Here is a 27,833-nt window from a genome sequence, read left to right as displayed (position 1 = left end):
CTGTTACAACTATTATCGATACTGTTACAACTAGTATAGATACTGAGGTGGGTATCGATACTATGAGGAATGTATCAATGCCATTGATTCCATAATGCATAAATGGTATCGATATTGTAATAGAGTATCGGTACCATAGTATAGAAGTATCGGTACTAAGAGAAAGTTATTGATACCAAGGATCGAAAATGTAGAAATGGTATCAATACTGAAAGGGAGTATCGGTACCAAAGTATAGAAGTATCGATACCATGGTAGGGGTACCGATACTATTGAGCTAGAAATTTTAAGATAAACTGAGATTGTTATAGAAAATTTAATAATAGTACTTTTGAGTATTATTTAAGTATAAATGTTAGGGAATATACTAACATTTGTTATGGTATGTGTCTTTAATGGATGCTTGAGTAGATCGAAATCAAGCTCCCGAGTCAAGTAAAATAAAAAGAAAAGGCAAAGTCACTGAGTAGTCAGATTTGCATTTTGGATATAATAGCGAGACAGACCAGGTTAGTGCATATATGGTAATTATATTGGTTGAGGGAGAATCACAATAAATTCACCTCAAATGTTTAAATTAATGTATGTTTTACCTTATATGATATATGTTTATAATGTGTGTGAAATTGATACTATGAATAATCTTTAAGGTATAACTGTCTTAAAATAAAAAACAAAATGTCTAGCTATACATTTGACAGAAAGGTGTCAGTCATGCTAGTTAGATGAAAGGTTATATACCTTTGAGTAAAAGATTAAATGTCTAGCTGTGCATTTGACAGAAAGGTGTTAATAATGCCAGTTATATGAAAGGTTAAATACCTTTGAGTAAAAGATTAAATGCCTAGCTGTGTATTTGAGAGAAATGTATCAATCATGCCAGTTAGATGAAAGGTTAAATACCTTTCAGTAAAAGATTAAATGCCTAGTTATGCATTTGACAGAAAGGTGTCAATCATGCCAGTTATATGAAATGTTAAATACCTTTGAGTAAAAGATTAAATGCCTAGTTGTGCATTTAACAGAAATATTTTAATAATGCAGTTAAATGAAATGTTAAATACCTTTGAGTAAAATATTAAATGCCTAGCTGTGCATTTGACAGAAAGGTGTCAATCATGCCAGTTAGATGAAAGGTTAAATACCTTTGAAAATGTCTAACTGTGCATTTGGCAAAAAGATGCCACTAATGCAAGTTAAATGAAGAACAATTCATAATTGACATGAAAGGATGCCAAAAATGAAATTACATAATTGTGTATTAACAGTTTATAAGGTGTCGCTCATGATAATTATAAAAGATAAATGACCATTTGACACTTGGTGCAATACATGTACATTACTTTCTCATTTAATGTACATAGGGCAAATAAAGAAAAATTGGGAAAATTTGCAGAAGGATAGATATGTTGGGCCTACTAAGAAAATTTTTGATGATTGTATGAAAGAAATCTGGTTTAAGTAAGTAGGATTTATCTTATCCTTATGGAGTATACGATTTAATTTGTCTTTAAATAGTCATGAGATGTTTATGTATAAATTTCAGATTTTTACAATATTATGTCTCACTAAGTAAATACTTAACGTGTGTTGGTTTCATGCGTAGGTGAAAGCAAGGACTACTCGGGTACGGGGTGCAGTAGCAACTATCATCAATCTAAGATTGACTCTCATCAATAACAGTATGACAATCATGTTTATTTTGAAAATTTGCTGGCATGTAATCGAAATTAAGAAAAAAATGGTTTGTAATGTATTAAAGCTATAACTTTGGTAATATGTTTCAACAACTATTTTATTGTTGTACTAAAATGTTTTGGTTTTAAATTTGGAAACAAAATCTTATGGGTTTTACAAATGGGTGAATATTTTTAAAAGTCATGTGACACCTATGACTTGTGTACGAAAAAGTATGCTGGAAATGGGTGTTATATTTATTGGTATCAGAGCTACAAGTTTAGCCGATTCTCGTCCGAAATGGAGTTTAAATTGAATTGAGAAAAAGGATTACATGCCATTGAGATTGTCAAATTTATTGATATGGTATCAATTAGAGTGTGATTGATGACACTCTTTATTAATTTGAGTGTTATTATTATGTATGTCTTAATAGATGTTGGAAACCAAGGACAAAGGTAAGAAAGTAGATACTATTGAAAAGAATGTCGAGATCAAAATCGACAAAAGATAAGTTGAATTAGATGAGGATCCAGAGGAGATTTTTGAATTTAGTGATGATTTCGAGGTTTCTTCAGGTAGATTTAAATAATTGAGAAATATTTAAGTGAAGCATTAAATTATTTAAAGTAGTGTTAATTTGAATAATAAGAAATGAGTAAGTGGTAAATGCATTGACCGCTAAAAGCTTATAGAAAGATGAGCTATTAATGGATCAACTAATTATGAGTTTATTTAATAATAAATGTTAAGTTTTATGGACCTAATAGAGTTACCTTTAGAAGGTGAATTGTGAAAATAGATTTTCTACCCATTTCATACTTCAATGAATTATTATTCAAAATTGATATTAATTCTCGAGGACTTGGAAAAGTGTCAAGTTCGTAATGATATGAAAAAGAATAAAATAAATACTAGTGTAATTTTAGCATTAATTGCCATGAGGTTATTGCTACAAAGTTGTCAAGTCTTCTTATTAAATGATTTGGATAATTAGACTTTCATAGTTAAGATAGAAAATGTTTCAATTGCTCGAGAATATTTTAAATGGATCCGGAAAGGTTACACGGATTACCTCAAGAAGGAAATGAAAAATTTTAAAATAAGTATTCTATTCAACTTAATCTCGAGTGAGATGATAGCGATAAACCCTAGTGGGTCATGGTACAAGTGTGAGTTGGACAGGTAGTAAACATTTAATATAGATTCCAGGGGCTATGTTCCCATTGAATCTGATGGAATTATCATTTGATGAGTTAAAATCATATTGGGTATAGGTTGTTTGTCTTCAGAGACAATTAGTTTAGAAAGATGTAGAGAGTATGTAAATTATAGTTTTTGGAGAGAAAGTGAAATAATTGCTCAAGGTGACATCGATAATGATTGTGAAGAAAATTATGTCAGAAAGATATATATAGCTTTTCTGGATAATGTGATAGATACTCAAATAATTAAAATAGAATTGTCTGATAATTTCATAAAATTGGGAATTTACATATGTCTCTTCAAACAAATTTATTGGGTTACCTCCAGATCGATAGGTGGAATTTAAAGTTCATGTTTATTAAGGTATTGAACATGTTTCTCTGATTCCATATTAAAAGTCTTAAGTGAGCCAAGAAAATTAGGGGCTTAATTATAAGAGTTAATTTATCAAAGTTTTATCAGCCCGAGTATTTCATCTTGGGAAGTATTTGTATTATTAGTGAAAATAAAGATAAATTTATGTGGTTATGCATAGATTTTGATAGTTAAATAAGACTCTTCAAGAGAAGAACTTGTATGCCAAACTATCCCAATGTGAAATTCTTGTTAGCAAAGATGGCTTCTTTTGGCCAGGTTGTTTTGTCATAAGGTATAAGAGTAGATCCTAAGAGAAACTCATGTTATAGTAAATTGGAAACTCCCAAAGAATGATCATGAAGTTTGGATTTCTTTGGGGGCTTGCTGGTTACTATCGAAGAACGAAGAAGGGTCAAGAGAGTTTTAAATTGCTGAAGAGAATTTTAATAGAGACGCTAGTGTTTATTCAACTTGAGTTGGGTAAGGATTATGTGGTTTTTAATAATGCCTATCCCAACATCTTAGGAAGTGTGCTTATGTAAAAAGGTTTCCTCGATTAAGTTAAAGACTCGCAAGGGGAAATTACCCTATGCATGATTTAGAGTCCGTAGCAGTTGAGTTTGCCTTAAAAGATTTGAAACCATTATCTGGATGGTAAGCGGTGTTATAGTTGTGCTAATTACAAAAGCCTAAAGTACTTGTGAAAGTAAATATAGTTGAACCTGATACAGAAAAGATGGATAGAACATTTAAAGAATTATGGAATTATCGTTGATTATCTTCCAGGAAAGGCCAATGTTGTTGCAGAGATACTTGGTCAGAAACCTTTTGTAGTATTAAGAGCTATGGATGTGCGATTAGGGTTGAATGAAAATGGCATTGTGGGATGAATTAAAGATGAAGCTAATGTTTTTATTAGATCTGATAAGTGAATTATAAAGGAAAAATGAAAATTTCTTGATAAGAATTTTATAAGTAGAAAATGAAGAGATTAAGGACTTTTAAGGTTAGGTTCGACAGATGTTCGTAATATCGTGGGAGACTTTGTATTACTGATTATTAAGAATTTAGAAGATATTCTTTCTGAGGTATTAAGTCCGTTGACTATGCATTCAGGCGGAATCAAGAAGTGCCAAGATTTAAAAAGTTGGTTTGGTGGACTGGTTTGAAAATAGCCACCACGAAAATTTTACCAAAATGTCTAACGTACTATTAGAGAAAAAGTTGAACATCAAGATGGTTGTATACAAAGATTTATATGGGAAAAAGGGTTAACACCATTAAATTGGTTTGAGTAAAAAGATTGAAATCTAGTTGGGCATGAATTAATGAAAGAAATGGAATATAAATGAAAGTTACTAAAGATAATTTTTAAGATCGATTTTGATTGACAAAAGTCTTATGCTAATCTAAAGAGAAAAGAGATCGAATAGCAAGAAGGTGATAAAGTTTTTCTGAAAGCATCACCTTGGAAGGAAGTATTGCGGTTTGGACTGAGTCCGATAATTTTTGAACCCTTTGAGATTTTATCAGTTATTTTTTGCCTCCCGAAATGGACACAACCTATAATATTTTTATGTGTTGTTGCTTATTAATTACCAATCAGATCCATCTCATGTTCTTACATTGAGGAAAATAAAGATTCAATTAAATTTGAATTATGAAAAAGAACCAATAAGGATCTGGACTCGAGAAATCAATGAATCGTGTATCAAAACGATTTCTCTAGTTGGAATGTTGTGGTAAAAGCATTAAGTTTTTAAATTCGAGGACAAATTTTCTTAAGGGGGAGAATTGTAATACCCCAAATACCATGTCAGTGACTTTATTGGAAAGATTTAAAATTTGAGGATTTATTTGAATAAATGATAAAAGATAAGAAATGATCGGGAATAGTGTTTAAGACTAATTAGTAACAATGGGTGAATAAAGAGGGCATTTTGGTCCTTTAAGGGGAAATGAATTTTAAAATTTATTTTCCTTATTAGGGATTTGAGAGGGGAAAAGGGGAAAATTAAAGCCAACCAAGTTATCTCTTCTTCTTCTTCTTCCCCGTGTAAGGGATCTCCTCCATAGCCAAAGGTAAGGCTTCATTTAGCTACCTTTTCCTTTCGTTTTTGGTTGGTTCTTGAAACATTGAGTATTAAGGAAGGCTTAAATAAGATTAAAACTAAGAGATGGATGGATTATTTGAGATTGAAGAAAATGGGTTTTTGAATGAGATGTCGGAATATGAGTTTTTATTGATGTTTATTAGTATATTTGACTTGTCAAATAAGTAATTAAGAGATTAGAAGCCTTGAATATGATTAAAAACATGTTAGAAAAAGTGGTATGATTCTTGGTTTGAGATGTTCTTTGGAGATTTTAGATGTTATAAGAAGCTAAAGGAAAGAAAATTAGTTGGGATAAGTAAAGAAGAGTTTAATAGTATTGTTAGGGGTAAACATAAGGGAATTTGACAAACTTTGGGTAAGAATCAGGCTGAAAAATGGAAAATCTTGGTAAGGGTATTGGTACTGGAAGAACAGTACCGATACTATAGGCTTAAATTGGAAGCAATCTGTTGAACATTATCGATACTATTACAATTAGTATCGATACTGAGGTGGGTATCGATACTATAAGGAAGGTATTGATACCATTGATTCCAGAATGCAAAAATGGTATCGATATTGTAATAGAGTATCAGTACCATAGTATAGAAGTATATGTACTAAGAGAAAGGTATCGATACCAAGGATCCATAATGTAGAAATGGTATCGATACTGAAAGGGAGTATTGGTACCACAGTATAGAAGTATCGATACCATGGTAGGGGTACCGATACTATTGAGCCAGAAATTTTAAGATATACTGAGATTGTTGTAGAAAATTTAATAATAGTACTTTTGAGTATTGTTTAAGTAAATGTTTGGGAATATACTAACATTTTGTATGGTATATGTCTTTAATAGATGCTTGAGTAGATCGAAATCAAGCTCCCGAGTCAAGCAAAACAAAAGGCAAAGGCAAAGTCGTGAGTAGTCAGATTTGCGTTTTGGATATAATAGTGAGGCAGGCTAGGTGAGTGCATATATGGTAGTTATATTGGTTGAGGGAGAATCACAATTAATTCACCTCAAATGTTTAAATTAATGTATTTTTACCTTATATGATATATGTTTATAATGTGTGTGGAATTGATACTATGAAAAATCTTTTGGGTATAAATGTCTTAAAATAAAAGATTAAATGCCTAGCTGTGCATTTTACAGAAAGGTATCAATCATGCCAGTTAGATGAAAGGTTAAATACCTTTGAGTAAAAGAGTAAATGCCTAGCTGTACATTTGACAGAAAGGTGTCAATCATGCCAGTTAGATGAAAGGTTAAATACCTTTGAGTAAAAGATTAAATGCCTAACTGTGCATTTGGCATAAAGGTTCCACTAATGCAAGTTAGATGAAGAACAATGCATAATTGACATGAAAGGATGCCAAAAATGAAATTGCATAACTATGTATTAAAAGTATATAAGGTGCCGCTCATGATAATTATAAAAGATAAAGGATCATTTGGCACTTTGGTGCAATACATGTACATTACTTTCTCATTTAATTTACATGGGGAAAATAAAGAAAAATTGGGAAAATTTACAGAAAGATAGGTATGCTATGCCTACTAAGAATAATTTTGATGATTGTATGAAAGAAATCTGGTTTAACTGAGAATGATTTATCTGATCCATATGGAGTATGCGATTTAATTCGTCTTTAAATAGTCATGAGATACTTATGTAAAAAATTTAGATTTTTTACAATATTATGTCTCACTAAGTAAATACTTAACGTGTGTTGATTTCATGCGTAGGTAAAAGCAAGGAATAATCGGGTACGGGGTGCAGTAGTAGCTATAATCAATCTAAGGTTGACTCTTATCAATAACTGTACGACAATCATATTTATTTTGAAAATTTGTTGGCATGTAATTGAAACTAAGAAAAAATGTTTTGTAATGTATTAAAGCTATAACTTTGGTAATATGTTTCAACGACTGTTTTATTGTTGTACTAAAATGTTTTGGTTTTAAATTTCGAAACAAAATCTTATGGGTTTTACAAATGGGTGAATTTTTTTAAAAGTCATGTAACACTTATGACTTATGTACGGAAAAGTATACTGAAAATGGGTGTTACAGATTGATGTGGGAAAAATTATCTTCGAACAAGTCCATGAGTTCACCAAACAGCCGAAAGTTAATTTACTTTTTCATAATCTAATTACGGATCTCTGCAGGAATAAGAAGGTCCCCGAGGAGCCCTTGAAAGAGTTCATCAAATCCAAGGAGGGCATCAACAGGGAGAAGGTGCCTGAGTTAATGAGTTTCGACTATAATGCTTCAGGTGAGGGATTAGAACGAGGTGTAAAATCTGTAGCCACAACAAGAATGGCGGCTATGGTCACCAATACTTGAGAGACAAGTGATAAACTAGAATGCTTGGAATGTCACATGCAGACTTTATTTAGTTATGCCAAGGTAAGAGATACACAGCTTAACGTCTTATTCAAGGAACTGTTACCAGTTACCAATGACGATCTACCGTCTTTTCCTGCGGAAATATTGTCCAAGTCAGTACCCACAGGCGGTAGCACATTTTTTGCCTCGATATAAAACATTTAGTTTGATTCCCCAATTGATGTTACCCTTCTTGCTACACATGCCTCTCCCATCTATGAAGAAGGCCAAGGCTAGACGGCTGAGTACCTCAGTTCGACCTCTTCATCCTCAGAGCACACTCAGAAAATTCTATCAGAATTTTTCGAAGAAGAAGACTTTACCATGGTAATATTATTTGTTGAACCCATTGATGAACAACCAACCACTGAACAAGCTACTGACCAGCCAACAGATCTGAACAATGAACCGATTATTGTAATAAGCTAGTCAACCCTTACACGCACCTGCTGAGACCTCCCCAACCGAGGATATGCCACCACCATATAGTTCTCCCAGGACCTGACGTCGTCTCAAGCGCTCCGCTGGTCGTATTGCTATGTCATCTCCATTATCGCTCAACCCGAGCGTCTAGCAGAACTACCCCATCAAAATAAGGTACCATTTTTCATTTTCATTTGCATTTGCATCGCATTTTAGACTAATTATTTTACCTTTTACATGCATTGAGGATAATGCATCCCTCAAGTTTGGGGGAGGTGTTGTGCTTCTCACTTAGTTACTTGCATTGATAATAATTGGTAGAAATAATTTTTTTGTCATGACATGCACTATGTTAGGATAGTTGTTTGGAATAATACGAGGATGCCCAATGATAAAGAAAATTTTTATTGCCTAGGCCAGAAGTATTTTACATGATGTGAAAGTATAGAATCGATCTTAGGATTTGACTCTTTGTGATCCTGTCAACACGATTGTATGTTTTCTCTGTTTTAGGTACTTAGAAAAATTTTAGGAAAGAACTTTTAGTTTGTTTTGGCATAAAATGATTGAAAAAATTAAGTTGAACTCTTTAGTATGTTAAATTGTGTTGAATTGCAAATAAATGCTTTGGCATAACTGTAGAGGGACACTCCTTTATGCGACTACATGACCTAGAAAATCACTTAAATAAATGGTTACCTCGGCACATGAGTAAAGGAAAACAATCACAGGATGACTCTACCTGACTAGCTCAGGGGTGGAAGCTATGCTCCCTTTCACCTAGAGTGTGGGACGGTAGGTGTAATGAGCTGACTCCCCTTGAAGCAGTGAAAAAAAGCAAATGAAAAATATTTGAAGTTGCGTTTTAAATAAAAATGAATGAAATTGTTCTTAATGAATAATTTGATGCCTTAGCAAAACAAAATAACTTATTTAAGAGTTTTCTAATTTTGTTAAGCATAGACTAGATACAATCAAGAGCACACACTGTCAAAGATTCCTGACCTAGGGAATGGTACTTGACTTCTTACTAAGTTTAGCATGTTGAGGCCAAACTTATTGTTGAGGGCTGAAATTTTAGACCACCTGATTGTCGTAATTTATACTTTGTCCTGACACTTTATTTTTCCATTGATTATTATCCATTGCTTGAGGACAAATAATAGCTTAAGTTTGGGGGTGATAACTACGTAAAAAGACTGTGCTTTGTGTCTTTTTACTTAAGTTATTGAATGTCTAAAAGCCATTGATTTAGCATTTTAGCTTCATTTAGGACATATTTGTATGTGGTGGATAAGTTTTGCCAAGGCAAAGTTTATTTGAATAATCTGATGTTGTTGAGGAGAAAGGTTGTTTATTGGTTGTGATGATGCAGGAAATGACTAAGGAATAATTCATTTGCCGGGAAAAATTAATTTGTCAGGGCCTGTGGAACATAAGGAGATGACAATGAGGAACAAATTTTCTTGCCAAGGCGAGTTTTATCTTGCTAGTCTGATGCAACACAAGACGAAACTGCTGACGTCACTTGGCCAACTGTCCAATCGACCTCACTTGGAATCATACCCTCATCAAGGAATTTGAGACCACTGCCAACTGTCGTTTTATTCACACAATGGGTATGAAACTGAGGGTATTTAGGGAATTTACAAGGGCACTAAACCCTAAAATTCCCACTATAAATACCCCATTATATCTCTTCATAAAGAGAGGAAGAGAGAAGAATATGCCCTAAAAGGGAGGCTTGGAGTAAGCGACTGCAGCAACTCACTTTTTCTACCGTCCCCATTCAACTGTCCTTGGTGCCCTCCATAGTCGGGCTTCATTGGAGGAGCGGCCAGGCCCTCGAGAGAGGCTGGTCGCCGGAGCAGTCATGGTGGTGGTCCAAATGTCATGGCAGAGCTCTGTTTTGGGAGTTTTTCTTCCTTTTGTTATTTATTTCCATATCAATTAAGGTCTTGTACTTAAATAATAATTTTTGAAATGATATTTACCACACCATAAACTGTTTTATTTGGTGTTGGATGATGCTTGGATGATATTGTATTTTATTGTTAATTAATGGTGAAGTTTGTTTATGCTAGGTGTTGTTTTGTTCACTATTTAAACTTTTACTTTGACACTGTTAGAGTTTTTGAGAGATTGTCTGGTGCCACGAAAAAACATTTCTAGTCTTTGTAAGATCTTTTGAGAGATTGTCATTTTTCTAGGAGTTGATACCTAACATCGAGAGAGTTAGGTTTGATCTACGTGAACAAGAGAACTAATTCTGGATGGTGAGGTTCTAATCCGCGTTAGAGATAAGGAGAGAGTTTCATTCAACTAAAAATAGTGAATGCTTGAGTAAGATAGGCTAAAAGCTACAGTTTACGCTGAGGGCTATTGTCACAGCAACAGTTTGACAAACCAAGGGTTGTAGTTCACGCTGAGTAGTATTGTCGTAGCAAAAGTTCTAGAAATACTCTAGTAAATCCTGTCGAGCATCATATACATAACATGCTAAATCATCCTAGACGTAGAATAATTTCTCGCCATAGCAAATCCAACCCAAGTGCTCCATTAGAAGTCTGATTGTGTGAGGTTTTTCATATTATATTAAACTCAACACTTTTATTTGCTTTGACAATTTTTATTTGTTTACCTTTGCATATCTTTATTGCCTCGACCAAACTTTTATGCTCACTTCACTTTATAATTTTTCTCACCTTAACAATATTGTTCCATATGTTCATATCATTTGATACTGCTTGCTTTTCTTTTTAGGCAAGAATTTTAGGACTAATTAGTGAACTTAGTTCTAGTTGTAGTAAACATTAAAAATTCCCACCAATTCATGTAGAGACGATAACTCACTCACTAATATGTTACTTGCATCGATTGTATATACTTGCACAGATTTGCGTGCCACAACACACACATGTACATGCGATCATGCACCCTTTGAATAAACAGGTCCTTGGAGAAAGATAAGCATGAAGAGGTGAGGAAAGTGATTCCGTACTGTCTTGGATTGTTATCATGCCTTTATGGATCTTCCCATGATGTTGATGGAATAGAAAAATGTTCCTGCAAACTATTTTTAAATATCAAATTTGAGAAACAGGTTGACATCAGATTATTTGCTACAAGGTTTTTGGTGTTCAAAGTGTGATAGAAGTGTTTTGCACAAGGATGAGCCAAATTCTAAAATCATACTCCCGCAGGAACCAAATAGTTTGGGGAGTGGTCACAATTTTGATTTTGTTTATCTTCATTCTTTATATATTAATCTACTTAACGATGAATCTTCCGAAGATGTTCAGCTTGCCTATGTTACAGCTATTCGAAGGATCCTTTTACATGGTCCTCAGGATGCTCTGCTTAAATTGAGAACAGAGTGGGTTAAATGCATTGATTTTCTGCTGCTTAACAGAAAGAAGTCTGCACTCAGATTAATTCATTCCTTCAAGATCCAATAATGAGTCTTCTATTTTCAGATGGGAAGGTTTCATGTAAAAGCAGTGAGGAAAACTTCTTGGATATAATTAAAAAATGCTCTGGCTGCCACTAAAGATCCCCAAATAATAGAGACTCTTCTGGAATCCGCTGCAGAAATTATGATGACAGTTGATGTTTATAGGCAACTCTTCCTCTGTTCTCTTATCTTATTGGTTGATCAACTGGACAATCCATACTTGACTGTGAGAATGAATGCATCACGACTAACACACAAAGGTTGTTGCTTTCATTTTAATGGAGGAATTGAAGTATTGCTTTCTAAATCTGTTTATCTTCGCAATAAGGTATTTGATTATCTATGTACCACTCTTGCAAGCCATCCAAAAATGGTGAAAGAGTTTGCAGAGGCAGTTCTTGGTGTTGAAACTAAAGAGCTACTTAACAAGATGATTCCAATTGTTCTTCCAAAGCTTGTAGTGTCACAGCAGGATAACAATCAAGCAGTTGAAACCTTAAACGATAAGGCCAAGTGCTTAAACATTAATGTGGTACCTCTGATAGTGAATTGGCTACCAAAAGTCCCTGCCTTTTCTCTACACCAAACAGTTGAGGAGTTGCTTTCTGCTTTACGATTTTACCATGCACAAACTGGTTCTAATAACCGAGAGATTTTTGCAGTTGCATTGCGTGCACTTCTGGATGAACTTATATGCTTCCTTGATGGTGGTGATTTGAATGAGATAAACAATAGGTATAAACCTTCCATTAAATCTTAGAATCTTATGAATAAAATTGCTAGATTTTTCAAATGTTTTTATTCATTATTTTTCTTCCTTAATCAAAATACCCGTTTATATCCCTTGCATGAACTTTGCTCTGTGTTTGTGATGGTGCATGTTGGCTTGACTTTGCATGGTCTGTTGTTTACTTCATTTCATTAGCTCTGTGCACATATCCTTTTTTTTTTCCTCAGTTACATTGTATTATCTTTTTGGATGACAGTCAGAATTTCAATGTTTTACTGATAACACAAAAAGTGTAAGTGTTGTAGTGTTTTTAAGTGTTGTTGGGCACTGTACTAATTTTGATTGCCTTCTATATAGGTTAGATAAAGTGCCGCATATGATAAAAAAGGTTGCTAGAGTGTTGACTGATGCTGAGGACCTTCCAGGCTTATTGAGGAATCATTTTGTGGGACTCCTTAACAATATTGATAGAAAAATGCTTCATTCAGAGGATTTTTCACTGCAGAAGCAAGCTTTGAAACGTATTGAGATGCTAATCAAAATGATGGGTTCACACCTTGATAGGTCCCAACACAGATGATAAATTAAATATGTTAGGATAGTTGTTCTCTTCTGGTGAGAAAGTACCACAAATTGACTCAACAATGATTGATACTTCATTAATAATTCTCTTCTGCTTAAATAGCAGAATTACACCGAAATAAAAGGAAACAATAATAGAAATGCGGACTGACTTGCGGACTAAGAACCGAAACTGCTGCTCATGAAAACAGAGCCTAAAACAGAATAAAACAAAGCTTAAAAATAGAATGACACTAACGGAAATCATCCGCTTCGTGCGTTCGTGCTGACTTCATGCGCGCCTCCTGCGTAGATGCTCACGGACCCAGTCATGCTTACTGACCCAGTCAAGCTGCATGCCTTCTTCACGTAACGGATCATCCCAAATATTTGGGATTTGGTTTACGGAGTCTTGTGGAACGACGTGGCCTATCATTACTTCCCCCAACAAGCGGATCCTTGTCCTCAAGGTCCAGACGCGGAAACATTTCCTTCAGCTTGGCTGTTGATTCCCACGTTGCCTCTTCGGGTGGAAGGTGTTTCCATTGCACCAAGCCTTCTTCAACCAGCTGAGTCCCTTGCTTGAGCCATCGGTAATCTAAAATAGTTTGAGGTTCTAAGATGACTACCCCATCGTCGGAGAAAGGTGGTAGCTCCACTCGTTTAGTTTCAGCCCTCTCCCGATTGACGTCCTCATTAAGCTGGTAGCTTTTAAGTAGCGATACATGAAACATCGGGTGAACGCGTGCTTCCTCCGGAAGCTGTAATTTATATGCGACTGGCCCAATTCTCTCGAGAATCTGATAGGGTCCGAAAAAACGGCTAGCAAGTTTTTGGTGGATCCGTTTAAAGACCGTTTGCTGGCGATATGGATGTAGCTTCAACAGCACCCAGTCACCGATATTGAACGTAATGTCCCTCCGTTTTCGATCTGCCAACTGCTTCATTCGATTCTGCGATCTCTCTAAATTAACCTTTAATTGCCGTAGCAGTTCATCTCGGCGCATGAGTTGTTGGTCAACTTCGTCTACTGGAGAGAGACCATCTTTGTACGTCGGAATAGAGGGTGGTAACCGCCCATACAGCGCTTGGAAAGGAGTCATTCCAGTCGAAATGTGGTATGTTGTATTGTACCAATATTCAGCCCATGGTAAGTATGAACACCATTTCCGTGGCCACTGATGAACAAAACACCGTAGATACTGTTCGACGCAACGGTTGATGACTTCCGTTTGGCCATCCGTTTGGGGATGGTATGAGGAACTGAGCTTCAGTTTGGTGCCCGACATCTTGAAGAATTCTTGCCAAAAATTGCTGATGAAAATCGGATCCCGATCACTAACAATTAACTTGGGCATTCCGTGAAGCTTGATAATGCCTTCGACAAATTTTTCTGCCACATTTTTTGCAGTGAAAGGATGGCTTAAGGTTAGGAAATGTGCGGACTTACTGAATCTGTCGACAACTACCATTATGGTGTCTCTTCCTTGTGAGGTCGGTAACCCTTCAATAAAATCTAGGGAGATGTCGTCCCATACTTGGCACGGAATGGGTAGTGGCTGAAGGAGTCCAACTGGAGCCAAGGTTTCGGTTTTAATTTTCTGGCAAACTTCACATCCCTTTACGTAGTTTTGCACTGCTCCATGCATCCCCGGCCAGTAAAATTGTTGTCCCAGCTTCTTAAATGTACGTAAGACACCCGAATGACCCCCCACCTTGGTGTCATGCATCTCGTGCAGCAATTTAGCCCGTAAAGCTGTGTCGTTTGGAACAATAATCCTGCCTTTGTAGCGTAAGAGTCCTTTGCACCACGTATACGAACTTCCAGGTTGTTCTGTGGCCACACGGCTTTTTGCTTGGATGTAGGGGTCCTTTTCTGCAGCTCTTTTAATTTCTTCCCACAAGCTAACTTGCGGAAAAAAAATATTTTGAAGGACGGGACTGCCCTGTTTTCGAGAGAGAGCATCAGCTGCAGAGTTCTCTCGGCCTGGTTTGTATGTAATTTCATAATCGTAACCCAACAGCTTAGCGACCCATTTTTGCTGCTCCGGAGTTGCTATTCGCTGCTCTAAAAAATATTTGAGGCTGCATTGATCGGTCTGAATATAGAATTTCTGGCCTAGAAGGTAAGGCCGCCACGTACGTATGGCTTCGATGATAGCCAACATTTCCTTAGCGTACGTCGACCATGATTTCTTAGCCACTCCGAGAGTTCGGCTCATGTATGCCACTGGCTTGCCACGTTGAGATAGAACTGCTCCGATGCCTTCTCCTGACGCATCCGTTTCAATAGTAAAAGATTCATTGAAGTTTGGCATGGCCAGTATAGGAGTGGTCGTCATGGCCCGTTTGAGAGCAAGAAAGGCACGTCCAGCTTCCTCATGCCATCCGAATTGCCCCTTTTTGAGAAGATTGGTGAGAGGTCTAGCTATGATACCGTAGTTTTTGACGAACTTCCGGTAATAACCTGTCAAGCCTAAAAAACCACGTAGTTCCGAAATGTTAGTGGGTTGTGGCCAGGCTACCATAGCAGCAATTTTTTTGTCATCCACTTTCACGCCTTGACTAGTGATGATGTGGCCCAAGTACTCCAGTTCTTGCTGCCCAAATGCACACTTGCTAGATTTTACAAAGAATCGATGCTGCCTTAATATTTCAAAGGTTTGCTTTACATGTAATAAATGGTGGTCCCAATCCGGACTATAGATTAGAATATCATCAAAGAAAACTAATATAAATTTTCTAAGATGCGGACGAAAGATGGAGTTCATGATAGCTTGAAATGTTGAAGGTGCGTTACATAAACCGAACGGCATTACTAAGTATTCGTAATGACCATTATGTGTCCGAAAAGCAGTTTTATGGACGTCATTTGGTTTAACGCGTACCTGATGGTAGCCCGCTCGCAGATCGAGTTTGGTAAAATATGCAGCACCGTGGAGCTCATCCAACATATCATCTACTGTTGGTATCGGAAATCGATCTTTAATGGTTGCGGCGTTGAGTGCCCGGTAATCTGTGCAAAAGCGCCAATTCCCGTCTTTCTTTTTTACTAGCAATACGGGTGATGAAAATGGGCTAGTGCTGGTTTGAACAAGGCCCGATTGCAGCATATCCTGGACCTATTTTTCGATCTCATTTTTCTGATAATGTGCGTACCGATAAGGCCGAACGTTTATTGCTTCGGTTCCTTCCTTAAGATTAATACAGTGGTCCACTTCCCTTGGTGGTGGTAAGCATGAGGGCTCTATGAACAGATCAGAAAATTCCTGCAATAATTTTTGCATGCTTGGATGAATATTCATCGGTGTTTCCGCTTGAGCGATCTGGAAGCATAACGCAAACAGCGTTTGACTGGGGCGACAATTCTTGGTTAGCTCCTTGAGTGACGCGGCTTGGATGTCTTGCCCGTCGACGCCGACTAATCTCCTGGGTTGGTTTTCCCATAAAAATTCCATGGTCAACTGTTTCCAGTCGCACACCACGGCACCAAGTAATTCAAGCCATTGAATCCCAAGTACTACGTCCAATCCTGTGAGAGGTAGGGAATAAATAGTTAAGGAAAACACAGTGCCCTGCAAATTGATTCGTACCCCTTCGAACCTTCCTTGACATCTAAGAGATTCTCCATTAGCAACCCGAACGGGAAAAGTCTCTGTTGGAATCACTGGTAATCGCAGCAAGTTAGCTAAACGCTCACTCAGGAAATTGTGAGTCGATCCGCTGTCAATTAATATAATGACGTCGTGGTCACCGATTCTAGCTGCTACTCGCATGGTCTTGGGCGCTGACCAGCCCGTTAATGCATGCAATGTAATCTCTGGTTCTAGATTCTCCTCCTGGTGTCTTCCCGTATTTCTTTCTTCATTGACTTCATCATAGATAACGTTGTTATTGTCCTCGTAGCCCTCCAACATTAGTATCCGGGGCCCTTGACATCTATGACCTGCAGTAAAACGTTCGTTACAATTAAAACATAAACCTTGAAGACGTCGTCGCTGCATTTCCTCCCAACTCAGTCGTCGAACTGGAGCGTCAGGTGCTGCCCGATTTGCTGGTGGAAGAACTGGGGGAGCTCGTAATGGAGGGCCAGGTCGTAAGATCCTCCTTTGTCTCATTAGTTGATCATCTCTCATCCTTGCAAAACGTATAGCATCCTTCAAAGTTTGTGGTTTAAACATACGGATTCCATCCGAAATTTCTGTCTTCAAACCACCCATGAAGGTGCCCACCAAAGCCTTCTGTGTCCAACCTTTGACCCGGTTGCCTAATTGTTCGAATTCCCGTTGGTAATCACGCAGGGAACCCGTCTGCCGAATACGGGACAGAGCCTCGTCAAAGTCTTCGCAGTCTGATGGCCCAAAACGCGCCCAGAGTTCCTCTTCAAAATCGATCCATGAAATAACTCGACCTTCGTCTTGAAAAGTCCGGCGAATCCATTGCCACCACTGGTTGGCTTCTCCTTCCAAATGGTAAGATGCTAAAGAAACCTTTTGGTTGTCGGGAGTATTTTGGAACTCGAAAAACTGGTTTACTCGGTTGAACCATTCCGTAGGATCATCTCCTGAAAATCGTGGAAATTCTAATTTTGTTGTTTTGGAGGATACCACAAGTCGTCCCCCATTGTGACCTTCACGGTTTTGATTACCTTGGTTTGGAGGTTCTTGGTTGGCAAGGAGCACCTCGGAGAGACGGTTAAGAGTCTCTTCAACGTGTCGCAATCGATCCGCCATGCCCAGCTCCATCCGGTGTAGCCCCTCTTGAACTTCACCGAGTCCGACCTCCAGATGTTCAATTCTCTCTTTATTGGTTCCCATAGTAAAATGAACCTGGCTCTGAGGCCAATTGATAGGTCCCAACACATATGATAAATTAAATATGGTAGGATAGTTGTTCTCTTCTGGTGAGAAAGTACCACAAATTGACTCAACAATGATTGATACTTCATTAATAATTCTCTTCTGCTTAAATAGCAGAATTACACCGAAATAAAAGGAAACAATAATAGAAATGCGGACTGACTTGCGGACTAAGAACCGAAACTGCTGCTCATGAAAACAGAGCCTAAAACAGAATAAAACAAAGCTTAAAAATAGAATGACACTAACGGAAATCATCCACTTCGTGCGTTCGTGCTAACTTCATGCGCGCCTCCTGCGTAGATGCTCACGGACCCAGTCATGCTTACTGACCCAGTCAAGCTGCATGCCTTCTTCACGTAACGGATCATCCCAAATATTTGGGATTTGGTTTACGGAGTCTTGTGGAACGACGTGGCCTATCACACCTGAATACCTATGTACCAAAGTTAATGGTGCTTCTCATGCATGCTATTTGTAAAGAATCACTCCAATCTGAACGGCTCTCTGTATTGCATTATTTCATTGTGCAGTTGGCAATGGTACCACCATCTAGCACTAAAAATGTAATTTCTCAAGTTTTTTCTGCTCTTATACCCTTGCTGGAGAAAGATACAGATAATTCGTTTGCAAATTTGCATAAGGTGGTGGAAATTCTAGAAGGACTTGTATTAAAGAACAGGGTTATTTTGAAAGAGCGTATTCATGAGTTTCCTCTTTTGCCCAGTATTCCAGCTTTAATGGAAGTGAACAAAGCTATACAAGAAGCCCGTGGAGCAATGACTCTGAAAATTCAATTACGAGATGTTGTTGCTGGTCTGAATCATGAGAACCTGAATGTAAGATATATGGTAGTCAGTGAGTTGAGCAAGTTGCTGAAATTAAGAAAGGAAGATGTCGCAGCTCTGGTAAATGGTGAAGGTGGTTCAGACATGGATATTTTGAGCTCTTTGATATCATCTTTGCTCTGAGGTTGTGCTGAGGAATCAAGGATTGTAGTAGGACAGCGGCTAAAATTAATGTGTGCCGATTGCCTTGGAGCTTTTGGTGCAGTTGACCCTGCAAAATTAAGGAATGTTTCATGCCAACGCTTTAAAATTCAATGCTCAAACGATGACCTTACATTTGAGTTGATTCATAAGCATCTAGCAAGGGCTTTCAGGGCGGCACCCGACACCGTTGTTCAGGACTCTGCTGCTTTGGCTATACAAGAGGTTTTAAAGATTGCAGGTTGTGAGGCATCACTAGATGAGAATGTTGCTTCTATATCACAGGCTAAGAAGGATAAAGAGCCTTCAAAAACCAGTTCCTTGGGGATCAAGGCTTCTGATAGTAGCAGTGGGAACAATAGTAGGGGTCAGAAATTATGGGATCGGTTTTCTAATTATGTTAAAGAGATAATTGCCCCTTGCTTGCCCTCTAGATTTCAGCTTCCAAATGTGGCTGATTCTGCATCTGCGGCACCAATTTATAGACCTCCAATGTCATTCAGAAGGTGGATTTTCTCTTGGATAAAAAAGCTGACCGTACATGCAATCGGATCTCGTGCAAGTATATTTAATGCTTGTCGAGGTTTAGTTCGCCATGATATGCAAACAGCAATGTATCTACTGCCATATTTAGTCCTCAATGCTGTCTGTCATGGCACGGAAGAGGCTCGGCATGGTATTACAGAAGAAATCCAATCAGTTCTTAATGCTGCAGCTCAGAGAACAGCTGTTTATGGAGTGACTAGTGGACAGAGTGAAGTTTGCATTCAAGCAGTTTTTACTCTTCTTGATAATCTTGGTCAGTGGGTGGATGATGTTAAACAAGAGCTTGCTCTCTTTCAGTCTTTATCATCAGCATCAAACCAGCAGGCATCCAAGTCTAATGATCAATGTTTGGCTTTATCTGCAAGTTAAGATCAACTACTTGTACAGTGTAAACATGTTTCTGAGCTTTTAAGTGCAATTCCAAAGGTTACCCTTGCTAGGGCTTCTTTCAGGTGTCAGGCCTATGCAAGATCTTTAATGTTCTTTGAATCATTTGTGAGAGGAAGATCAGGTTCCTTTAATCCGTCTGCCGTGAGAAGTGGCATTTTTGAAGATGAAGATATCCCATATCTGATGTAAATATACAGTTGTCTGGACGACCTGATGGATTGTTAGGACTAGCATGCTTACGTAAGTCGCTAAGTGCACAGGATTAACTCTTAATAAACAAAAAGGATGGAAACTGGGCAGAAGTTTTGACAGTTTGTGAGCAGGCCTTGCAGATGGAACCGACCTCTGTTCAGAGGCATTCTGATGTTCTCAACTGTTTATTAAATATGTGCCATCTTCAGGCCATGGTTACTCATGTGGATGGCCTAATTTCAAGAATACCCAAATACAAGAAAACTTGGTGCATGAAGGGTGTGCAGGCTGCATGGAGGCTTGGAAGGTGGGACCTGATGGATGAGTACCTTAGTGGGGCAGATGAAGAGGGCTTACTATGTAGCAGCTCTGAAAGTAATGCTTCTTTTGACCTGGACGTGGCGAAGATTCTGCAGTCAATGATGAAGAAGGATCAGTTCTCTGTTGCTGAGAAAATTGCACTATCCAAACAATCTCTCATTGCTTCTCTTGCTGCTGCAGGCATGGATTCTTATACACGGGCTTATCCAAATATTGTTAAGCTTCACTTGCTATGAGAGCTAGAGGACTTCCATACTCTTTTCATCTTTCCTGGAGAAATCATTTCATCTGGGTGGTTTTGGATTCTCAAAAATCATGGGGAACTGGGAAAGTAGACTTAGGTTTACACAACCATCGCTCTGGGCAAGGGAGCCATTGTTGGCTTTTAGGGGACTGGTTTTTGGTGCCAGTAGCCTTGGTGCTCAAGTTGGGAACTGTTGGCTTCAATAAGCAAAGCTCTGTCGTTTGGCTGGCCATTATGAAACAGCCAACCAAGCAATTCTAGAGGCACAGGCTTCTGGCGTACCAAATGTTCACATGGAAAAGGCTAAGCTTCTATGGAGCACTAGATGCTCTAATGGTGCCATTGCTGAGTTGCAGCAACCTCTTCTGAACATGCCAGTGGAGATTGTAGGCTCTGCAGCAATATCATCAATTACTAGCCTTTCTTTGGTTCCGCTTAACCCACAACCTTTACCTTATGATACTCAAGCTATGAATGAAAACCAAGAGATAGCGAAAACCCTCCTCCAATATTCTAAGTGGATTCATTACACTGGGCAGAAGCAGCAGGAGGATGTAACAAGTCTACATGCCAGTGGAGGTTGTAGGCTCTGCAGCAATATCATCAATTACTAGCCTTTCATTGGTTCCGCTTAACCCACAACCTTTACCTTATGATACTCAAGCTATGAATGAAAACCAAGAGAGAGCGAAAACCCTCCTATATTCTAAGTGGATTCATTACACTTGGCCGAAGCATCAGAAGGATGTAATAAGTCTTTATTCCAGGGTGAGGGAACTGCAACCCAAGTGGGAGAAAGGATACTTTTATATTGCTAAATATTGTGATGAAGTACTTGTTGATGCCAGGAAGCGTCAAGAAGAGAATTTTGAGTTAGGTCCCAGGATAATTCCCTCAGCATCGCCATTACTACTTCAAGCTCGAACACTGAAAAACACTGGTGGTATTAGCTTTCTGATGTACTTTTATTTTATGCAAAGGGGCTTCATCGAGGTCACAAAAATCTTTTTCAAGCACTTCCTAGGTTGTTAACCCTGTGGTTTGACTTCGGGAGCATTTATCAGCGAAGTGCAGCTGCCTCTAATAAGGATTTGAAAAAACCTCCAAGGGAAGTTAGGTTCAACAAATCAGTATAAACTTTTTCTGTTATTTCTTTTAAAAGCAGTGACACTTTTTTTAGCTATTCCTTGATGATGGACACTGTTTATGTGATTCATCTTTTGGCAGGTAACTAGTATAATTCGAGGCTGTTTGAAGGATTTGCCAACCTATCAGTGGTTAACAGACCTACCTCAGCTGGTTTCTAGAATTTGCCACCAAAATGAAGATGTTGTTAAATTGGTCAAGAACATCATCATTTCTGTTGTTCAGAAAAATCCACAACAAGCACTATGGATTATGGCAGCAGTTTCAAAGTCCACAGTTCCTTCTAGGTGGGAAGCAGCTGCAGAAATCATTCAAGTTGCACGGAAAGGTTTTAGCCATGGTACTAGTGGTAACAATTTGTTTGTGCAGTTTGCTAGCCTGATTGATCATCTTATCAAGCTGTGTTTCCATTCCGGCCAGTCAAAATCAAGGAATATTAATATCTCAACTGAATTTAGTGCATTGAAAGGGATGATGCCTCTTGGAATTGTCATGCCAATTCAACAATCTCTTACTGTCAGTCTGCCAACCTACGATGCGGATCTCACTGAATCTCTTTCTTCTGATATCTTTTCTGGTGTGGAGCTCCCTACGATATCTGGAATAGCTGATGAGGCTGAGATTCTTTCATCTCTTCAGCGACCTAAGAAAGTATGTAATTCCCACTTCCTGGTTTTCTTTTCCAAAAGAGGGATATTTTTTCCTTTAATTTTTTTTCTTGTACTTGTTTATTTGGTTGGGTCACCAATCACCTGCCTATATCTCATGTCATAACTTTGTCTAGCGCCTATATTTTAGGTAGACTGAGAAAGCAATATGAAATTTAAAATAAAATGCCTATATTTGTACCGGGAATTTTATAGTATTTGAAATACCATGTAAGCCCCATCCTTTTTCTTATTGTTCTGGTCTAAATTCAAGACTCTAAATCAGGTAGATTTCTGAACTAGATAGTTACGCCATAGTTTTTCTATAGTTTCTATGGTATTTCACTTATTAGTGAATGTGGTCTCCATTACATTCTATAAATCAATTGTCAGAGGAGTCTAAATAGTGAAGTGTTATATCATCTTTGTAACCCTGATGCGATTGATGTATTTTCAGATTGTATTATTGGGCAGTGATGGCATTGAACGTCCATTCCTCATCAAACCCAAAGATGACCTAAGGAAAGATGCCCGCATGATGGAGTTTACTGCAATGATAAACCGCTTACTGTCAAAGTACCCTGAAAGTCGTAGGAGGAAGTTATACATTCGTACGTTTGCGGTGATTCCTCTTACAGAGGACTGTGGCATGGTGGAATGGGTTCCCCGTAGTCAAGGTCTACGTCATATTCTTCAAGACATTTATATCACATGTAGCAAATTTGACAGCAGAAGACAAATCCCCAGATTAAACGGATTTATGATCAATGCTCTGGTAAAATACCAGAAGATGAGATGTTGAAGAACAAGATTCTTCCAATGTTATCCCCAGTTTTCCAACAATGGTTTTTGACTACTTTTTCAGAGCTTGCTGCTTGGTTAGCTGCTTATGCACACAACAGTTGTTTGGTTCATGGTTGGGCATATTGTGGGTCTTGGTGAACGGCATGGGGAGAACGTTCTTCTCGATTCTACCACAGGTGACTGTGTTCATGTCGATTTTAGTTGCTTATGTGACAAGGGATTGCATTTGGAGAAGCCTGAGCTGGTGCCTTTCAGGCTAACCTGTTGGGAAATTAAACGAGTAAATTCCCTATGACCAGATTAGTAAGAATGCGAAATAAAAGCGGAATAATAACACATGAAATTAATAACGGAGTTCGACCAATTATGCCTACGTCTCCAAACTGCTACAAATCTTTTACTAAAGGGAGAAAATTTACACGTGTTTACAAAAAAAATTCACAACTCACAACCCGATTACAACCTGAAAATTGTTCTCAATTTTCTATCACTAAAGCTTTTTTATCCAAGCTTTTCTTTTGTGTTTCTTGCTTAGATTGATTAAGATCTTGTTGGGGTGAGCTATTTATAGATGCAGAAGTTCCCCCCATTCTATTTCTACCAACTAATTCATTTAATTGACTTTCCTTATTTTCAACAAATGATGCACCATCAATTGGGTTGTTGGCTTGCCAACTAATTTGGCAACCAATTTCTACTATTGTCATTTATGGAAACTGTAAGTTTGACCAACAATCTCTCAATTAAAGACTAATTTTAATATGTTTTCACACCTCGATCAATGCAGCAGCATTTCTGGTCTTGTTGCTCTTGCATGCCAATTGAAGCTTAACACAACTTCAGTTTGTCTGTAGTCACCGTCTTTGTTAACATGTCTGTCGAATTTTGAGCTCCACTAACCTTTTCAAGTTTCAAAATCCCATCTTCCAGAAGAAACTGGATAAAATGATATCGCAATTGTATGTGCTTCGTCCTGGAATGAAAAGACAGATTCTTCGCTAGATGGATAGCAATTTGACTATCGCAATACAAGACATTGTTTTCTTGTTTCTTGCCTAACTCTTCCAAGAAACTTTGGAGCCAAACCATCTCCATGTTGGCTTCCATAACAGCGACATATTTTGCTTCATTTGTGGAGCGAACAACTATCTTCTGTAGTTGAGAAACTCAACTCACTGTGGTACCTCCTAGATTATAGACATATCCTGTAGTGCTTCTTCTGATGTCAACATTTTCGGCTAAGTCAGTATCTACATAGTCTGTCAGTATCGTATCTCCACCTTTGAAACAAATTGCTTTGTTTGTGGTACCCCGTAGATATCTAAGGATCCATTTGACTGCTTCCTAGTGTACCTTACCCTTATTATTCATGTACCTGCTAACAGCTGCCACTGCTTGAGCAATATTTGGTCTAGTACAAAACCATGGCATACATCAGACTTTTAATTGCTGAGGCATATTGCACCTTCACCATGAGTGCACGTCCTTCCTCTGTCTTTGGTGACTGTTATTTGGAGAGTCTAAAATGAACACATAAAGGTGTACTTACTGGTTTAGCATCTTGCATGTTGAACCTGGAGAGTACTTTGTTGATTTACTCAACCTGTGATAACATCAAAGTCCCCGACTTTGTGTCTCTCTTAATCCTCATCCCAAGAATCTTCTTTGTAGCGCCCAGATCTTTCATTTCAAACTGCTTCGACAATTTTTGCTTCGACAATTTTTGCTTCAAGTTTATAATCTCTTGCATGTCTGAGCCTGCAACGAGCATGTTATCAACGTACAACAATAAAATAATGAAGTTGTTGTCAAACTTCTTGATGTAGCAACAATGATATGCTTAGCATCTTGTAAAATCGCTGCTACCCATGAAGCTATCAAACTTCTTGCACCACTGTCTAGGAGTTTGTTTTAAACCATACAAGCTCTTCTTTAACCTGCATACCAGGTTTTTCTTGTCTGCCTCTATGAAGCCTTCTGGCTGCCTCATATATATATTTTTCCTCCAAATCACCATAAAGGAAAGCTATCTTTACATCTAACTGCTCAAGATGTAGATTCTCTGCAGCTACAATTTTCAACACCAGTTTGATTGTAGACAGCTTCACGACTGGAGAGAAAATTTCATTGTAGTCAATACCTTCTTTTTGCTGAAAAACTTTGACAACAATTCTTTCTTTGTAGCGTTTGCTCCCATCGTGATCTTCTTTGATCATATTGCTCCCATCGTGCTCTTCTTTGATCCTGTAAACCCACTTGTTATGGAGCGCTTTCTTGCATGATGGTAATTCAACTAATTCCCACGTCTAATTTGACATAAGCGAGTCCATCTCATCTTTCATGGAAGACTCCCACTTGACTGAATCCTCCACCTGCATTGCTTCATCATAGCACTCTGGTTCACCATTGTTAGTCAGCAGCAAGTAGTGCAAAGAAGGCGAATAACGTTGGGTTGGTTTAGGAATTCTGGAGGAGCATCTCAGTTCTGGTGTGCCTGATTCTTCTTGAACTGCTTCAGGATTGATCTGAACATCATTTCCAAAAATCTCCTCAAACTCAGCAAATTCCTTTGTTTCAGCTTCGGTATTGGAGCTACTTAATTCTATGGTTGACATGTCTTTGTACATCACATTCTCATTGAAAATGACATCTCTGCTTCTGATGATCTTTCGATTTTTATAGTCCCAAAACCGGTAACCAAAATCATCACCACCGTAACCAACAAAGACACATGTGTTGGACTTAGTATCAAGTTTACTTCTTTCAGCAGAATTTATGTGTACATAAGAAATACAACCAAACACTCTTAAGTGTGAAAGGTTTATTTCTTTTCTGCTCCAAACTTTCTCTGGTATTCCACCATCCAAGGGAATTGAGGGCCCACAGTTGATCAGGTAAGCTGCAGTGTTGATAGCTTCAGCCTATAGCAATTTGAGCAAGCCAGCATGTATCCTCATGCTTCTGGCACGTTCATTTAGAGTTTTGTTCATGCGCTCTGCTACGCTATTCTACTGCAGTGTCATGGGAACTTTTGTCTCCATCTTGATCCCATTGTTTGCGCAAAATTCTCTGAATCTACTATCTCTGTACTCTCCTCTATTATCAGATCTCAACCGCTTGACTTTCAAACCAATCTCATTTTCCACTATGGCCTTCCATTTTCTGAAGGTATCAAAGCACTACAACAAATTTTTTTTATTAGTGGCATGTAGGTTATTGTCACTAAAACATCAATTTATGTCACTAGATGTATTTTGTGATGTAAAAGTCAATGTCACGACAATCGTCACCCTAGGTGTGTCACTAAATGTCAAAAGTGGTGATGTATGTGTTATCGTCATGTATTGTTAAATATATAGTGACGCTAATGGATAACGTCACAATTTAATTTGCATTCAGTGAAAATTACTTTTGTCACCAAATGATGTACATTTTCGTCATTAATAAATCATATCGTCACCAATAACACAATAATTTCAATGTATACGTGACGAAAAGAAAATTGTCACATTGTTAGTAACGTAGTATATCGTCACCTAATAGTAGCATGGATGACATTTATATATAACGTCACTATATAATTAATATTCAATGACAACTAATTATGTCACTAAATTATGTAAAATTTCGTTATTGATGATTTATATAGTCATGGATAATACATTCAAATCAACCTATATGTGACGAAAGAGATATTGTCACATTTTCAGTGACATAATATAAATATTACCTAATAATATTATGAATGACGTTTACGCATAACATCACTTTATAATTTATATTCTATGACAGTTGGTTACGTCACTAAATTAAATAAGATTTCGTTATTGATAATTTATATTTTCACAAATAATGCATTAAAATCAACTTATATGTGACGAAAAGATTATTGTAGCAAAACACAAATAATGCATTAAAATCAACTTATATGTGACGAAAAGATATTGTAGCAAAACACAAACAATTTATATTCTATGACATTTTAATGACAATATATATTAAAATAAAATTATTTATACAAATCTAAATAAATAAAATAAAATAGTTAACTTATTGCAAAATAATAAGATTTAGACAAATATTTCACTAAATACACAATAATTTCATTTCTATAAATATAAAAATATTTAAATGTTTACAGAAAATAAAAATAATATGATAATAATATGACTTGTGGAATATTTCGTTGTAGCAATCTCAGTCCAAACCTTGAGTCAGTTGTGATTCTGTTGATGTTGAGTTCATGGTATCATTTGAAGCTACAAATTAAAAAATAATCAACATTAGTTACTACAATTAATATTATATAATAATTTTATTTGATTAACTATATTGTTTACTTGAAAATTGAAGTGATAGCACTTGAATTCCAACAGCTAACAAAGTAGATCTCATAACTTCCATTTGATTTTGAATCAATTCAAAATTTGACTTATAGTTATTAATTTCATCTTTTTTATTCTTCAAACTCTTTTTTTAACTCGATTGTATCTACACTCTGATCTAAGTTGGAGAAAACTATAATTGTCGTCAATGTAGCAACTAATTGCAGTATGACACTCTGATCTGAGTTGGAGAAAACTGTAATTGTCAGGGGATTTAGATAAGTTATTGAATTGAAAGCAAAATATAAAGGGAATTAGTGGATTATAACACCCTGAATTGCATAAAACAGGGTTATAGACAATGAGGCATTATAGTACCAACTGTTTTAAATACACAATTTATTTTCTTTCAAATCAATGAGTTCATTGCAACAAAGTATGCGGTTTGGACAAAAGAACCATAAG

At 37.2% G+C, this 27,833-nt stretch overlaps 1 pseudogene; it reads left to right on the top strand.

Moving 5' to 3' along the window:
- Window positions 1-27,833, top strand: part of LOC120208637 — a 74,157-nt pseudogene that overhangs the window by 21,400 nt on the left and 24,924 nt on the right.

This window comes from Hibiscus syriacus, unplaced genomic scaffold, assembly GCF_006381635.1.
Source record: "Hibiscus syriacus cultivar Baekdansim isolate YM2019G1 unplaced genomic scaffold, ASM638163v2 tig00016725_pilon, whole genome shotgun sequence".
In the NCBI taxonomy this organism is placed as follows: domain Eukaryota; kingdom Viridiplantae; phylum Streptophyta; class Magnoliopsida; order Malvales; family Malvaceae; genus Hibiscus; species Hibiscus syriacus.
This window is presented reverse-complemented; position numbering and strand designations above follow the sequence as displayed.